General features: G+C 37.0%; 1 protein-coding gene and 1 long non-coding RNA gene across 4 annotated transcripts in view; one reads left to right on the plus strand and one right to left on the minus strand.

The window, feature by feature from the left end:
• Window positions 1–17,390, minus strand: part of LOC134652805 (RING finger protein nhl-1) — a 127,202-nt gene that overhangs the window by 62,557 nt on the left and 47,255 nt on the right. For both annotated transcript variants that reach the window (XM_063507971.1, XM_063507975.1), the window contains exon 3: window positions 11,695–11,777. The gene's annotated coding sequence lies outside the window, so the exon portion shown is untranslated. The remainder of the gene's footprint in view (window positions 1–11,694; window positions 11,778–17,390) is intronic.
• LOC134652870 (uncharacterized) overlaps window positions 1,338–17,390 on the plus strand; it is a 330,529-nt gene continuing 314,476 nt past the window's right edge. The window contains exon 1 of one of the 2 annotated variants that reach the window (XR_010097217.1): window positions 1,338–1,531. This is a non-coding gene — a long non-coding RNA (uncharacterized LOC134652870). The remainder of the gene's footprint in view (window positions 1,532–17,390) is intronic. The other variant, XR_010097218.1, reaches the window with a different exon arrangement.

Consider the following 17,390-nt stretch of genomic DNA (forward strand, 5'->3'; position numbering starts at 1 on the left):
ACATGGAGACCTTCACTTTTGTTCGGTCAATTAAGACAAAAGTGGTCGAGGTCACGTGGCAATTTAAGATTGTATAAATTACCTACTTACTGTACAATATCCTGATAAAGATAAAGATAAAGATAAAAGGTAATAGATAGTTTATTCAAGTAGGCATAATTACAATGCGCTTATGAACGTCAAATAAAGCTACACCGGCTCCAACCCTACACCTCTGCCCCGAGAAGATTATAGCCTGATTAGAGTTAGCTCTGTATAGCCTGTTATATTTTAGTTCCTATTGCATTCGTATAATATTTAGCACCTGATTATTTTATTTTATTTTACAAAACTAATATTACCTACAAAATAAAGAGAATAATAATTACAATTTGTAAATATTATAAATACTTTAACCCTTTGCACGCCACGCCTATTATATACAACGCGCCATTGTAAACCTTATTTGGAATGCACATAGTTTGATACTACATTAATCGAACGCTTCAGTTGATGTATTTCGCGGTCAAGGGGTTAATAATTACAAACCTTCCTAAATCCTCATCCTGTCGTCAAGTAAAATTTACAATATCGTAGATCACACCAACATAATTATCAAAGTTTTCCCCTTCTAAGACTATTCTATCTCTAGTTCCCTAAACTGCCCTCTAAATTCACCCAAAACCTTAGGCCCTGAAATGCCGAGGTATAAACACGAACAACTCCCATCAATTCCGGAAGTTCCCGCTATTAATTAAAATTGCCTGACAGTGACAGGCTTCAAAAATTAAGAGCGGTAAAGGTGTGAGTATAATTAAATATCTGTATTATATTAGGTGATACAAGATTATACAGGTGGCCCAAAAATACGTGGGCAAATATTTTTTTACTCTTTATAATACATTCCATTAAAATTTTATTTTTTTAATAAATAATAAAAAAAACATAATCATTAAAACTAATAATAAACTAAAAAAAGCGGCCAAGTGCGAGTCGGACTCGCCCATGAAGGGTTCCGTATTTAGGCGATTTATGACGTATATAAAAAAAACTACTTACTAGATCTCGTTCAAACCAATTTTCGGTGGAAGTTTACATGGTAATGTACATCATATATTTTTTTTAGTTTTATCATTCTCTTATTTTAGAAGTTACAGGGGGGGGGACACACATTTTACCACTTTGGAAGTGTCTCTCGCGCAAACTATTCAGTTTAGAAAAAGCGGCCAAGTGCGAGTCGGACTCGCCCATGAAGGGTTCCGTATTTAGGCGATTTATGACGTATAAAAAAAAAACTACTTGCTAGATCTCGTTCAAACCAATTTTCGGTGGAAGTTTACATGGTAATGTACATCATATATTTTTTTTAGTTTTAACATTCTCTTATTTTAGAAGTTACAGGGGGGGGGACACACATTTTACCACTTTGGAAGTGTCTCTCGCGCAAACTATTCAGTTTAAAAAAAATGATATTAGAAACCTCAATATCATTTTTGAAGACCTATCCATAGATACCCCACACGTATGGGTTTGATGAAAAAAAAATTTTTGAGTTTCAGTTCGAAGTATGGGGAACCCCAAAAATTTATCGTTTTTTTTCTATTTTTGTGTGAAAATCTTAGTGCGGTTCACAGAATACATCTACTTATCAAGTTTCAACAGTATAGTTCTTATAGTTTCGGAGAAAAGTGGCTGTGACATACGGACGGACAGACAGACGGACAGACAGACAGACAGACATGACGAATCTATAAGGGTTCCGTTTTTTGCCATTTGGCTACGGAACCCTAAAAAATGATTTTAGAAACCTCAATATCATTTTTGAAGACCTATCCATAGATATCCCACACGTATGGGTTTGATGAAAAAAAAATTTTTGAGTTTCAGTTCGAAGTATGGGGAACCCCAAAAATTTATTGTTTTTTTTCTAGTTTTGTATGAAAATCTTAATGCGGTTCACAGAATACATCTACTTACCAAGTTTCTACAGTATAGTTCTTATAGTTTCGGAGAAAAGTGGCTGTGACATACGGACGGACAGACAGACGGACAGACGGACAGACGGACAGACGGACAGACGGACAGACAGACAGACAGACAGACATGACGAATCTATAAGGGTTCCGTTTTTTTTGCCATTTGGCTACGGAACCCTAAAAACGTCTAATATGCGCCTCCACCCTGCATCGTACCCGGCTCAAAAGTCCCCATGATGCCTGCAGCGTTTCCTCGCTGCACGGCAATGGAGATCTGTTGAACCAGGTACGACCCAGAGCGGGGGTCGCAGCCCCTCTCCCGTAGACGTCTCCCCAGTTCACCAATCAGACGCCGAGCCTCAGAGCCCCAGGGCCCCGCGGTTTCAATTGCCACCGGCACGAAATCATAGCTTCATTCCAGGGCGGAGTATTTGGTGTGCTTTAGCTTGGCGGCGGTTTCCGCCGCCGAGCCGGCACACCGTGAGGTTTGCCTCAGGTGGGACGCAGCAAAGGTGCTAACGCAAGTTGCGTCCCATAAGAGACAGCGTCCCCTCCGCCATGGAATCAAGGTCAGTCCGTCCGTCTTTATAATTATAGTTGATAATTTAAATAAACTTTCGTGTTTGATCATAAGTTTTGTTTCAGTTAAATAATTCTAGGGTTATTTTGTTGTATAGAAGAAAGAATCATAATTTAAAAAAAATGACAATATGTTTTGTAAACACGACTAATTTTTTTACGAGAGCGGCCGTAAATCTCAAGTAGGTAAAATATGATTTTCATATGTTTGTAAGTTATTCTATTAAATTTACTTTAAATAATATAACGGAAAAAATTATCTAATGATTTCATATTTAGGCGCAATATTTACGAAAAAATCTTTCTTTTTAAGTTGTTTCAAAAGTTTTTACCCGGAGTCAGAAAACTTGTTTGTAACTAGTTTTCTCCTTTTTTAGGCCGGTTGCTAAAATATATTTTATTTTTTTACCACACACAAAACACAAACACGTTTATTAATTTAAAATTTTCATATTAAAATATTTTAGCAGCGAAGGGTCGTATTAATCATTCTCATGCTAATCGAATGTCGAGTAAATCCATATTTTTAAGGATCAGAATAGAAAACCGCACGAAACCAATCAACAAATTTATTTTTAAACGAATAAAAGTTACAAGTTAGGTCTTAACTAAATGTCCTAAGTCTAACACTAAGCTACGAATAAATATTCTAAGTGAATGGATGAACCGATCCCTATCAAGCGCGACGCCGAAGTGAGTGTCCGTGCTCCGGAGCAACTTCCATCTCCCCTAGTCAGGCCGGTGCGTGGTGGCGCGATGTGACGTCAGCGTGGCGAACAGGACAGACGATCGTGCCTTTTCACTCCCTCCTAGGGCTCATGGGAAGGCCTCGGTAATACGGCCGTTCCTGACTGCGAGACGTCCTCGGCCGCTCCATCTTCTAGACTCTAGAGGACTGTTGTCATCATTGCTCTTCGGCTGAAAATAAATTTACAAAAATTATTAGCCCTTGAGCATAGAGTAAAATTGCACTCCGTTCTTGCAAAATCTTGCATGATAATGTTCGTGCGCATTAAACACCATGATGCAAGATAACCTTTCACATGTGCACTCACTCCTGCTTCGTCAAATGTAATACATGAAATTAATTCAATCATACTTCAATACATACTTCCACTGTCACACTTCTACGTACATACGTACGTTCTTTAACAAATACCCATAGGCCTCAAAATAAATCTATACCATGGTCTGCCACGACTACACGTCGCATAGTCTACCTGCGAGACTCTGCCAGACGTTAATAGCAATACAAATTATTGCTATCTGCCGCAACCCTAAGGTCGCACTGCCACCCACAAGAGTGCAGTCTGCCGGCCAAAGTAAATCATGTACATACGATGAAATGTGATCACTCTGCAATACAACTCATTGATGCAGTCTGCCAGGCCTGAGCCCACACTGCCACCCATTAGGTGCAGTCTGCCGGCCAACAAGCCGTAGGTACCACACCAGGTACCGTTATCTGTCTTGAACAAATTCACTGCAACTCATCTCGCACGTCCGTCACAAAACCGTTTTACATAGTCCGAAGTGACCTTCTGCAACAATCAAGAGGCAGAAATAAACAAAGAGAACAATAGTTAACTCACTTTCTAAAACATATTGCGCATGTCTTGGGAGTCCCAACTCCACGCCACGGAACCATATATTGCAGCTCGTCTATTCTGTTCAAATGAGCCTGACAGCAGCTTTAAGCTCACGTCGATGGTGAGGTAAAAACCAAGGTTACTATATATGGACCTTTTATACCGGATTCCAATTTACCAGTAAGTACTTTGCGCTCATTCGATGACAAAATTAAGCGATGTGGCTGCTTGCAACCCTCATGAGCATTGCAACCTCATCCTGCTGCCTTTGCCATGCAGCCAGCCGACCGCTAACGCGTTGCCTCCTACACACCATTAACGCCTCGCGATTCCCGTTAGTGTTATTTAGAGCAACGTCACGGATTAAAGTAGCGTCTATCCCCATTGGCAATTTGAGAGGTGAAACATTGCGTTTTTAATCAAATTAAGAATAAGTTCGACTCGTCATACAGCATCGGACCACTCGGCGCCTTTGTTATATTCCTTCTACCCTAATCAAATTCTGAATAATGCACCACCTGACCAATTCGTGGTGCATTTCAAGTATGTATAATGAAATGCGTTTTACAATCTAATGCAGCAGCTACCCAACTAACCCTTCAAATATTCTTGTTCGATCATTAACTATAAGAAAAAGTGTGCCAAACAACGATATTGCACTTGAAAATGAGCGTTATAGGTCATCATCACCTGGTCTTTATACAATGAATCGAAAAGGCAATATTTGACTCTTTTTAGGACTCGGCCGTACCTGACCTCTACTAATAATTTGTCTTAAATACTCAATCTCTGTAGCTAGAAAATGACATTTTTTTTTCCTTGATAGAAAATCCAGTGTTTGTTAATGTCTCTAACACCTGACACAACACAGGGATAAACTTTTATCTACAGTTTCAGATAAAATCAACACATCGCCGATGTAAATAAGGACCTTTCCACTCTCGATATATGGCTTAAGTGCATGTTTCCGAAATGATTTTTGGTAGAAGGTGCATTTGCCAGTCCACAAGGAATCTTTAAGTTATCAAAATGATTGATGATTCAGGATCTATCTTTATTTGTGGCCATATCGAGACTTGCAAAATACTTGAATTTACCTAATCGGTCTTAACACGCTGCTTCGCAAAACAACGTTCAGCACTATGACCATTCTTATGACAATAAGAACAGGTAACGGGAGCCCTATTATTTGATGTCTGTGTCCGTGGTGCGGCCTCATTCGTATGATTCGAATCTGTACTACTTCCGGTCGTCGGTACGCTACGATTGGTGCTATCAGTAGAAGCATCTTCTACTTTCGGTCTTTCAAAATTGCAGTTGTTACGCTTGTGACCTACACCGCCACAACTAAAACATTTCGATCTATTGTCCGGCCTACTGTATCCGCTTTTGCTCGGATTTGAATTCATAGGTTTGCGGGCAGGATCGTGGGATGAAACACGCGACTCATTTCTAGGCTTTGTAAATACTGACAAAAAATCTACGATTTGTTTTGGATTAAGCTTTGCGTTAGTGGCAGCTGCTTTGATCTGCGAATCTGTAATGCCTCTGATAACTATAGCAGTTTTAAGGTCGTCCGACAAACCGGTAACAATGTTTAAACGTAACAGTGTACGACGAGCATATTCCGCGTATGTTGGAAAATCTTTAGAATCAGTACGCATAAGGTCGTAAAGAACGGTCGCCATATCAATGTTTTGTGGACAAAGAGAACGAAATTCAATTTTGAAATTACTCCAAGTGCGATCGTTAGTTACCCAATCATTGAGCCATGAACGCGCGTCTCCCTTTAAACAATTAGCAATACGTGACAAACACTCATTATCAGCCCAACGATTTCGTTCACGAGCGCGGTCTACCTCTGCACACCAAACATCAAAGTCATGAATCTGTGGATCGAAATTTGAAACGTAATAATGGTTCGGCCTTGCTTGTAACAACGACGAAAGCGTTCCCACGATCCTCTCCGTTACCTCGTCGACGGGAGTATCACCGCGTGAGGTTGCAGCAGACATCGGAGGCTTTTCTGTTGCTGCCGGGCTACTATCGACCGCCGGAACCCCAACGCTTGCGGGTAAAGTAACGCCAGCCAGCGGCGGCGCAGCGGCAGCTGGGGACGGCAGTGGTGGTGTTGTTGCTCGCTGTGAATCAAAACCGGAAACAAAACAACCGCTTGGAACCGACGACGACGGGCGCGACGTTGAAGACGTAGATCCTAATTTATCCTCCATTTTTCTTAATTTTTCTAAAATCGTATCTAGTAGCAAATCATCTCTGTCCTTTCTACTCTTACTACGTTTGCGTTTACGACTGGATAATTTATCTGACATTTTAAATAAGTAACGAAAAAGCAACACTAATGTCAAATATAACACAGGTGTACGTTAACGGTATAAACGGTTGAAAGGATTCTAATTTAGCAACGTAATAATCGACGCAAAACGAGAGGTTTTAATTCGACATGCACAAAAAATCTCGTTACGCAATCTCCTTGGCAACGAAAAGCAAAAGAAGCAACCAAAAAGAATTAAAACTTATCACGCGTTTACAAAGTGGGTAATTTAAAAACTATTAAGATTCACGAACGTACAAAAAACTACTAAAAGCACCATCGTATGCTAAACATAGCAAAGAAGCAAGTTAAAACTTCATATGCAGTAAATTAATAGTAATAAGCGCACAGCAAACGCACTATGAGTTAACGGAAATCAATTTAAAATTTTAAACGAAAAAACCAGTTGTCAGATGCCACTCGCGTAAGTACCTATCCCGCTATCTGATTTTAAGGATCAGAATAGAAAACCGCACGAAACCAATCAACAAATTTATTTTTAAACGAATAAAAGTTACAAGTTAGGTCTTAACTAAATGTCCTAAGTCTAACACTAAGCTACGAATAAATATTCTAAGTGAATGGATGAACCGATCCCTATCAAGCGCGACGCCGAAGTGAGTGTCCGTGCTCCGGAGCAACTTCCATCTCCCCTAGTCAGGCCGGTGCGTGGTGGCGCGATGTGACGTCAGCGTGGCGAACAGGACAGACGATCGTGCCTTTTCACTCCCTCCTAGGGCTCATGGGAAGGCCTCGGTAATAATATAATGTATTCCATTTTCAAGGATCGCTCCCTTTTTAACGGGCAACGGTCCTAATTTAAGATTTACCCAATATTTGGACCGTATACAAGCAGCAACGTACTAAACTGAATACGGTGAACTAATGGTACTTATCCTTCGGATTAACTTATATTTAAATATAAATAGAATTTTTTGCCCGAAGTTTCATTTGCCCGAAAGAATAAAAATAAACTGTAAAATTTTTAGTAAGGTCATCTATTAAACTTAACCTAATGGCTTCTTGGGTGTCTTTTTTTTTTGACCAACCTCACCTGCTCCTAATACTTATTTTTATTTACCTTTCGTAAATTCGGGTATTATACTAACACTCAGGTTTTTGTTATGAAAACCATCTTATCTTAATCACTATGCAAAATCGAGCCAGCGACCATTCAGAAGTCAAACCCAGTGGTTTTAATTTTACTCAAACAAAACACTTCTCTCTCATTGGCTACGGAAAATTTACCGAAGACGGCTAGAACAATGCATATTTTTCAACCCTTAGAAAACGATGAAAACATGTTTTCGTTACCCGCTTTATTAGATGGTCTAAAATTGAAAATGTCCGATATTGGTCGTAGAATTTTATTTTTAAAGTGGATATACGATGGAAACCTTAAGTAGTATTGGTGTATAATAAACACAAATACTATTCACGGATTTCAGTAAATATTTATGAATGTCTAGGGTTTGCACGACGGATCCGAAATGTATGGGAAGATCCGCGGATCCGGATCCAGATCCGGATAATTTCATACATTCCGGATCCGGATTGCAAACCCTATGAATGTCCGATTGTGTGTTACGTTAGGGTTTTTATCGAAGAAAAAAGTAGATAGGTATTGGACTCTAACAAGATGTTAAAAGGTTTTTATGAGGCTTCAATTATATCCGCTAGATGTCTGGAAGAAATCGCTTTATAGCGATAATACCGCCTGTTGTTTATCTCTACAAAAATTGCTGTCTCTTCTGATTTATTTTATATTCATTTAAAAACAAACAAGAATTAAAAAAATACAAATAAAGACAAATCAGCGAACTCTTACTTTATTTTATTAAAGTTGTAACTAAATAAATAAGTACGTCATATACTCAGGTACTAAATAAAAAGTAACGTACTGCCGTATTCGAACTTCAAGATATTCACAAGAGACGACACGTACTAGATCCATTCTAGATACGTTATAGTTTAGATTTCAACTAGTTCTCTTTTGCAGCGCAATTCGGGCAACCAATGTCACTTTTACGATAGATCGTGTTAGATATCTATTAGATGTGAATTAGATCTGTAAGTAATATCTTGTGGAAATCGTTCAAGAGTATCTCCAGAATCGCGGAAATGTCAAATTTGACAGGTTAGATCTTAAACATATCGTTATCGTATCTTGGCGATGTCTAAAAGATATCTAATAGATGTCTGTTACAAAATACGAATCGGGCCCTAAGCCTTCCCGTGCCTAAGATCTGATTTGTTTAGCTTTCGTGGCTAATAACCGAATAAATAAAGAATATAATCTCACAAAATTTAACATTTTCATGCAACTATTGCTAAGGCCGCGGCCTAAGTGGAGAAGTACGTGATATACGCATACCTCTTGTGTGGCCAGATTAAGGTCGAGTTTAAAACGAATTAGTACACAAAGGAAAGCCTCGTACATTAAACTAAGTTCTTCAGTTACATCCTATTTGAATTTAATGTTTTGGACACATTCCAGGCCTCTAATTGACACGCTCTAAAGTCATTTGTTAATTGAATTGCTGGTGCTAACGCTCACGTCTACCTAAATAGATAAAGCAAGTAACTTATTTATTAGACTATAGCTAATTGCCAGTTGCTTTGAAAGTTGTGGAGAGCGTGAAAGCTAGGATGAAAACAGGACTGCGATTAAAATCTTATTGAACTAAGCGCCTTTTTGACATCGTTTTGAATAATACTAATACCAAATTACCTACTAGTATCTCTGCAACTTGTCGACCTCACGACCCTCGATAACTTCGCCATCTTGAAAAAAAAAAAGGTCCAAAAACGGAAACGACAAAATAAGTATATTTAATCATCAAATTAATCAATCAGTAGAGGAGACATTTTTGCCCAAGCTGAACCGGAGACCTTCGCTAACGCTCGGTCAATTACATATCCCTCCATATCTTATAAGGAGCAAAAAATACAAGTTCAAACCAACATCTGTGTGTCACAGATTTCATTATTGTCCTTTTCGTGTTCGCAAAAACTTCCTTGCTTCTAAATTGCAGACGCCTGCAATGAATCTTCACGCAACATTGCTGGCCCGGTCGCATAATTCACGGAAGTCCCTTTGTTGGGTGAAAAACTTTTTGTGGATCGTTGAATGTTTCATTGGATTTACTTACCATTTTTCCTGTAAGCAATATTTTTGGTGGGGTTTTTTTTAATTAATTGATGGAATTCGAATTAAATGCTGAATTTATTTTCATCATACGAATAAAAATATACATTGCAATTTCTACCCAAATATGTAGTTGCTTCATCGATTACGTAATAAATTAAACACGAACGAAAAATAGTATTGCAAAATCTGTATTGACCGTCAAAATCATAGTTATTCAAAAAGTGTTGAAGTGTTTTATACTTAGGCACCTATTAATAGTGTGTGTGTGTGTCTAAAGAGCAGATTTATTTTTTACTCAGAGGTTGAGTCTGTTGCTGTCACTATTCACACAACTGCAATTTGTACAGCATTCGTCTTGCAGTCCGTCTGTACCGGCCTTAAGGGATAAGTAGATGCAATTTGAAAAGGTTTTTCTTATCTTCTTATCTTATTTACGTTTGGTTTTACATTTCCTAGACGTGTCTACGTTCGTTTAGAGAAAACACTAACCTTATTTGATTATATAACCTTTATTCTAGGAACCCAGTATAAAAGATAATAAATTCGTAACCAGCAAAGCCCTATAAAAGCGCCTCGTTCCACACCTCAGGTGCGGGTCGGAGTTAGCCGCAAGGCCGAGCAACACGTACCGGCCACATTTTTTACTACTCTCATTTTGTTTATTGCCTACCTGGGCGGTAATTCGAGCTTTTTCGACGACGATTCTAAATTAACAATTTGTTATGTTTTTAATCTGGTTTTGATACGACCTTATCGATTTCCTAAGTGATTGGCGCGCATCTCACTCAAGTCTTTCACTAGTGCGCCATTTCCAGATTAGAAAAATGGTACAATTTAAATCTTATTTTTATACGTCTTTGAAGATCGATCACTCTGACTGGTGCATGCGAAATGAAGTGAAAAGCCGGGCGTGAGAATCACCAAGACGATTGTCATGCCCCGTCCCGTAAGCGATATACCCGTCTATAAATGTGAGTTAATACTATTGTCAAGGTCGTGTCAAAACCTTAACTACTTGGTCAATATGAATCTGTCTCCGGGCTACATTTTTTACTACTCTTATTTTGTCTATTGTTTTCCTGCGCGGTATTTTGAGGTTTTTGGCACTATATAGGACTGTCAACGGATTATAATATTTTTCACCTACATTTAGTTTTGTAGTTGACTAATTTTGAACAGCGCGCCCAGCGAAATCCCATACAAAATGACACTTAACGCAAACACGTGTCGTCACGCCACGCTATCGAATGAAATTTAAACAAAGTAAGTACTTAGGTAACCGATAAACAATTCGATTATCAAAAAATCAAACCATCGTTTAAATAACTGTTCATTGAAAATAATAATGTACCAACAAACGTTCAAATTAATTGAAAAAATAACGATAACAATACACAAACGTTTTAATTTAGAAAAACGTTCAATAATCGTGAATCATTCGCGCCGTTAAAGTATTTTAAAAGAAAAAAAATAAACATTAAAACCTTTTGTTCCCGGAAACTCTTTAGAATTGTATTCAAGTGAGGTTTGAAAAAAAGAAAGGAAATACTTTATGGTTGGGCGGGATTTATTGTCACCTGCAAACGGGGACAAGTGAAATGGGTTATTTTATTTAAAAGAAATGTTTCTAGATGCACCTAAGTTTTTATTGCTAAATGGGTTAAACTAACTTTACGAATTCATCGGGTGTACGGGTTATTTATGGATGAAGTTATTACGCAATCAGCTGAATTGTATAGAAATATCTACGATTTATGTATAAGTTTGATTCCTTGCCGGCGTCTATATTTCCGAGCTCATAACCCGGCAACCTTCAAATCAAGGGTGAACAGGCACCTTCTGGGCAGGCTCGCTCCATCGGAGGCCACGTCTTCGCCTCGGCTAGTCTATGGCCATGAGTAAGCCCATTTATAATAAACAAAAATAAACAAAAATGTTTTATTTTTGTTCTGGACACAAACTAATAGCATTTATAACCAACTCTTTTTAACAAATGTTGCTTCTTAGAATATCATGAGGAAATTTTTGGTCTATTATTATGATTCTTTATCTCGACAATATCTTAAAAAGTCAACCTTCAAAACTTACGGGCTGCTTAGGGTGGGCCCGGCCGGAGCGGCGGGCCCGAGACTCCCCTCGGAGAACCCCTGCTGGCCCGCGGTTTTCGCCACCTGGAATTGAGGGAAGAAAATATTGTAAAATATTTTATTTGATTTGGTCGAGGAAAATAAAGAAATGTCTGAGTTTTGAGTTTTTGACCGTATTTAGATAGCAACGACAGTTTATTTCCTTATTTACTTTAACAGGACTTAAGGTCCGATTCGAACTTTAAGATACCTACGTCAATTAATAGATCTAACAACGATATGGATTAGATGTGTCAGTGTCAAAAGTGACGTTTTTGTTTGAAAAAATACCAGTTTAAAGTTTGAATCGGGCAGTTAACTTAAAAATTACCTCCGACGTTTCGGTTCGGAAATCATTGTCGCCGTAGTCTCAGAGAAACACTTACTTTCAGATGAATAGGTACGTTACGAATTTCATTTGGATTCGTTAGTGTCAAAAGTGACGTTTCTGGATGAAGAAATGTCACTTGTGGGCCCGATTCGGATTTTGTAATAGATATCTATTAGACATCGCCATGATACGATAACGATATGTTTAAGATCTAACCTGTCAAATTTGACATTTCCGCGATTCTGGAGATACTTTTGAACGATTTCCACAAGATATTACTTAAGAGATCTAATTCACATCTAATAGATATCTAACACGATCTATCGTAAAAGTGACATTGGTTGCCCGAATTGTGCTGCAAAAGAGAACTAGTTGAAATCTAAACTATAACGTATCTAGAATGGATCTAGTACGTGTCGTCTCTTGTGAATATATTGAAGTTCGAATACGGCAGTGTGACACTGACAAACATGTCTAATCCATATCGTATCTAGACGAAATATTTGACCTATCTTAAATTCCGAATCGGGCCGAAACTCGTGGACAGAAGTTTGACGACCGGTCTGGCCTAGTGGGTAGTGACCCTGCCTGTGAAGCCGCGGTCCTGGGTTCGAATCCCAGTAAGGGCATTTATTTGTGTGATGAGCACAGATATTTGTTCCTGAGTCATGGTTGTTTTCTATGTATTTAAGTATTTGTATATTATATATATCGTTGTCTGAGTACCCACAACACAAGCTTTCTTGAGCTTACCGTGGGGCTTAGTCAATTTGTGTAATAATGTCCTATAATATTTATTTATTTATTTATATTTTATTAATTCGTATCATGACTGGGAACGCAACATGGCAACTTCCAGTCTTTATAAATAAATATACTTACTCGTCTGTGTTATCAGGCAAAAGTAGCGTTGTAAACGTAAGGGGTTTATTCTTCGTCGTATTTGTGTTACTAACTGTTGGTTGGGAGCCAGTAAATTTAGGGATGGCTTCAGTAACGAAAGTAGTTTGAAAGTTAGATCGAAAAAAAAAATATCAAATTTGAATAAACTAGACAATGGTTTAGTGTACAATGTTCTTTAAATTTTACAAAAAAAAATACAGATACTTAAGCTTATTCGTAGACTGCTACGAACAGTGCTACGAGAGTTACCTAAACATGCTACGGCCATAGAGAAAAAAATACATAGATTGCTTACTTGACAATAGATGTACTGCCGTATTCGAACTTCAAGATCTTCACAAGAGACGACACGTACTAGATCCATTCTAGATACGTTATAGTTTAGATTTCAACTAGTTCTCTTTTGCAGCGCAATTCGGGCAACCAATGTCACTTTTACGATAGATCGTGTTAGATATCTATTAGATGTGAATTAGATCTCTAAGTAATATCTTGTGGAAATCGTTCAAGAGTATCTCCAGAATCGCGGAAATGTCAAATTTGACAGGTTAGATCTTAAACATATCGTTATCGTATCTTGGCGATCTCTAAACGATATCTAATAGATGTCTATTACAAAATCCGAATCGGGCCCGTAGCACCGACCGGAAAGTCTTATGTTGTTGAGCATAAGACTTTCCGGTCGCTGCTACATCTATTGTCAAGTAGCAGTACTGATAGTTCCGCTACTCGATGCTAGATGTAGACACTGAAATTAATAGGTCTACCTAGCTTTATTTGACGTTCATAAGCGCATTGTAATTATGCCTACTTGAATAAACTATCTTTTATCTTATCTTATCTTTAATAGTCTTTTTGGTATCAAAACTGATTTATTGAGTGAGCACTCTTGTCTTACTATATTTCTCTATGCTACGGCGAAGCACTTACTCGTACTTCCAGCCGTATTCGAACAATAAGATACGTCATATAATTATTATATTATATATATATATATATATATATATATATATATATAATATAAAAATTTAGATATTGCAACGAAATGTATCGGATATGCCAGTGTCAAACAAGTATCAAAAGTGACGTCACTTTCACAAACAAAAACGTTACTTTTGACACTTGTTTGACACTGATATTATCCGATCCATATCGTTTCAATATCTAATATTTTACCTATATTATTGTTCGAATACGGCTGTTAACCCCAGATTCAAAGGAGGTCGTTTGACCCCTTATCTATAGTTCGTTAGAAATAAGGTAAACAATCTTGACGTGTCTTTTTATTGAAAAATACGTATTAAAAATAAATAATGGCAAATATGTAACAATTATGAATCTAATACGATCATTTATATTCTTCTACTTTCATAAGCAATAGTTACTAATTTTTAAACATGTTCATTACCGATTACTAATAGTCACTTATATAAAAAATCCAAAATATTTCAAAAAAATAAATCATATGCCACTATGTAAAAATATATGGAATTTTAGGATTAAACATTTCAGTTAGAGCAAAAACTACTTGCGCCATAGGGGCCGACAGAGGCCGTTCGTCACTGATAACGCTTATCAACGCACGAGCGTATGACGTAAACCTTTCAGCCGGGGGCCCGGGTCGCATTTGAAACGTTTTAGTGGCGCGTCGTAAAATGGATGTTTTATTTGAGCGAGTTATTATCTAGACAATTACTATCGGGATAAGAATTTTCCTATTCTTTGCTTTAATTTATACATATAAGTATTTAGAATTAAAAGACCTATTGACATTCTTAAAATGGTGACTTCTTTATATTTCTTAACGAGTCCGCTTTTTGCGTAATAATGAGTAAAATATATATTATTGATCAAGCTTTAAAAATTAAAACTAAATATAGTTGTACTGTTATTATAAATAACATTTAAGTTTGTATCTTTTATTTTATTGCCGAGTCTAATATTGCTTTGATTTGGTTATTTTGTTTCTTTTTCTTTATTGTTTATTAGCTTTTAGGTACAACAGATGTTATCCGTCTTCAATGTTTGTCCGATGTTTGTAGATAATTTTCTATAAATAACCAAAGGCGGAAGTAGATGAATCAAAACATTATCATTCAATCAAATTAATAATCAAAGCAAACGTTACATGAATGCTGAATAAATAAACTGATTATTGAATCAATCTTTGATGTTAAGATCCTTTCCTAATGAACGATTCACTCAAATGCAAATGAATATGAACATTTTGGCCAAGATAAATGTTAATAATTTCTCTGATGCCATTAAGTATTAAAAAAATATATATATTGCACGAAAAATACAATGGTAACATCAATAGCTTATGGTAAGAGTTGTGCATAACTAACTTTTAATAAATTTGTCCAAGATATTTATTATATAGGTACCTACATCTATCAATTAAAAATTCAAACAGCGCAATACAATTCTCATCTACTCAAAGGTCATTTCTTCCATTGCAATTTTCGCCATATCTTTTGTTGCCAAATTAAATTTTAATCATAGCGTAAGTTCGTATGTTTTAATCATAGAGAAAAAAATACATAGAGTGCTCACTCCATACATCAGTTTTAGTACCAAAAAGACTATTAGCATCTAGCATCGAGTAGCGGAACTATCAGTACTGCTACTTGACAATAGATGTAGCACCGACAGGAAAGTCTTATCTCAACAGCATAAGACTTTCCGGTCGGTGCTACATCTATTGTCAAGTAGCAGTACTGATAGTTCCGCTAATCGATGCTAGATGTCGACACTGAAATTAATAGTCTGAACTGATGTATGGAGTGAGCACTCTTGTCTTATTATATTTCTCTACGGTTTTAATGGAGCACGTTATGTCATCGTATTATTATGATATGTTATGGTATTACGGGACACAAATTCTGCATCAATACTTCTTGTCGTAACTCGTAGTCGTAGAAGCATGACCTCACATTTTATGCAAATAAAAATCAAAAGAAGGTCCCTACTGGGTTTCCTCGTGTCAACCCGACCTTTTTTATTTCTCTCATCGCAAGACGAAGCACGGCTTGAAATGGCCGGCGTGATTGTGATAGGATCGCTAGGTGCCGGCAAAAATAACACTGTTTTATTTTTGTTAAGCATGAAATCAAAGTTCCATCTAAAATTTAGCACATTTAAGAAGCAAGAAAAATAATAAATCGTTGAACATTATTGTTAATCTACTAAGATTTCAATTTTTTACTGTAGGTTACCTACGAATTAAATAAAAGTGGAATATTTATAAAAGAAAGGCCATAAAAAAAATTTGGGTAGTTAAGTACACAAATATCTAAATTATTTACATGAATTATCTTGACAATTTATACGACTTTTCAAACCATAAGATAAACACTCATAGACAAATTTAGAGGAACGCAAAAAAAAATTTAATTACTAATTTTGAAATTACTTTAGGTGCTGTAATCCAGTATTTTCTTTTGCGTTCCTCTAAATTTCTCCATTTATAAGTATGCCAATTTATAAGTATATATTTTATAAACAATTGCCAATCACGATAGTTAGGCCAATCAAATTAGATCCAACAAAGGGTTTTGAGGAATTAATTCCCAGCAAGCTGGAAATCGTTTTAATACTTTCATTTGGTCCTAAATGCTTGTCATCCAAGTTCATCCCAGGAGGTGTGCATAAGTTGTTGTTGGAACGGGATAGCTTAAGCTTAAGTGGGACAGAATAACAACGATATAGTTATCGACCCTCCTACAACCACAAGCAATCCTGATAAAAATATATATCCAAGTCCTAAACAATAAAAGCTCGCCCGCGGCTCGGAATGATGGCAGATTAAATAAATCATACATCTTGCCCCTTTCGAGACCTTTCGAGATAGTTCCGCGAAATGACAGATCCGGCGAGAAGTGTTAAAAGAAAACATTACCCTCTGCGGCAGGGATGGATAAATAAAAGAGTGAAGTTCTCTTTGTAACGGCCTTCAAGTCAAGTCGCTTCAAGGCAAGTTGCCTACCAAGTAGTGGGCACGGGTTTGAAACCTGGTAAGGGCATTTATTTTTGTGTTTATCGAAAATATTTGTGACTGAGTTATGGACGTTTTCTATGTATATGTCACCGTAAAATTGTAAACACTCGTCATATTATAATCTCACTAGTTACATTATAAACTGACGGTAGGGAGATTATAATCTAACCTAACCTAACCTACGTTAGATTATAAACTAACGGGTTCACAATCTTACGGTGTCATATACAAGGTATGTTATAGGTATCGTCGTCTAGTATTCACAACACAAGCAAGATTCAGCTGAGTTTATTGAGGAACTAGTGAAAAACAGGATGTAAAGCGCAAATTTCGTGACAAATAGGCTGATTGGTAAGGTTTGAAACATGAGTTTCTATGAACATCATTGTCATCATTTTATATTCAGCTAGAATAAATACATCTG

Source organism: Cydia amplana, chromosome 12 (genome assembly GCF_948474715.1).
Source record: "Cydia amplana chromosome 12, ilCydAmpl1.1, whole genome shotgun sequence".
Classification (NCBI taxonomy): Eukaryota; Metazoa; Arthropoda; class Insecta; order Lepidoptera; family Tortricidae; genus Cydia; species Cydia amplana.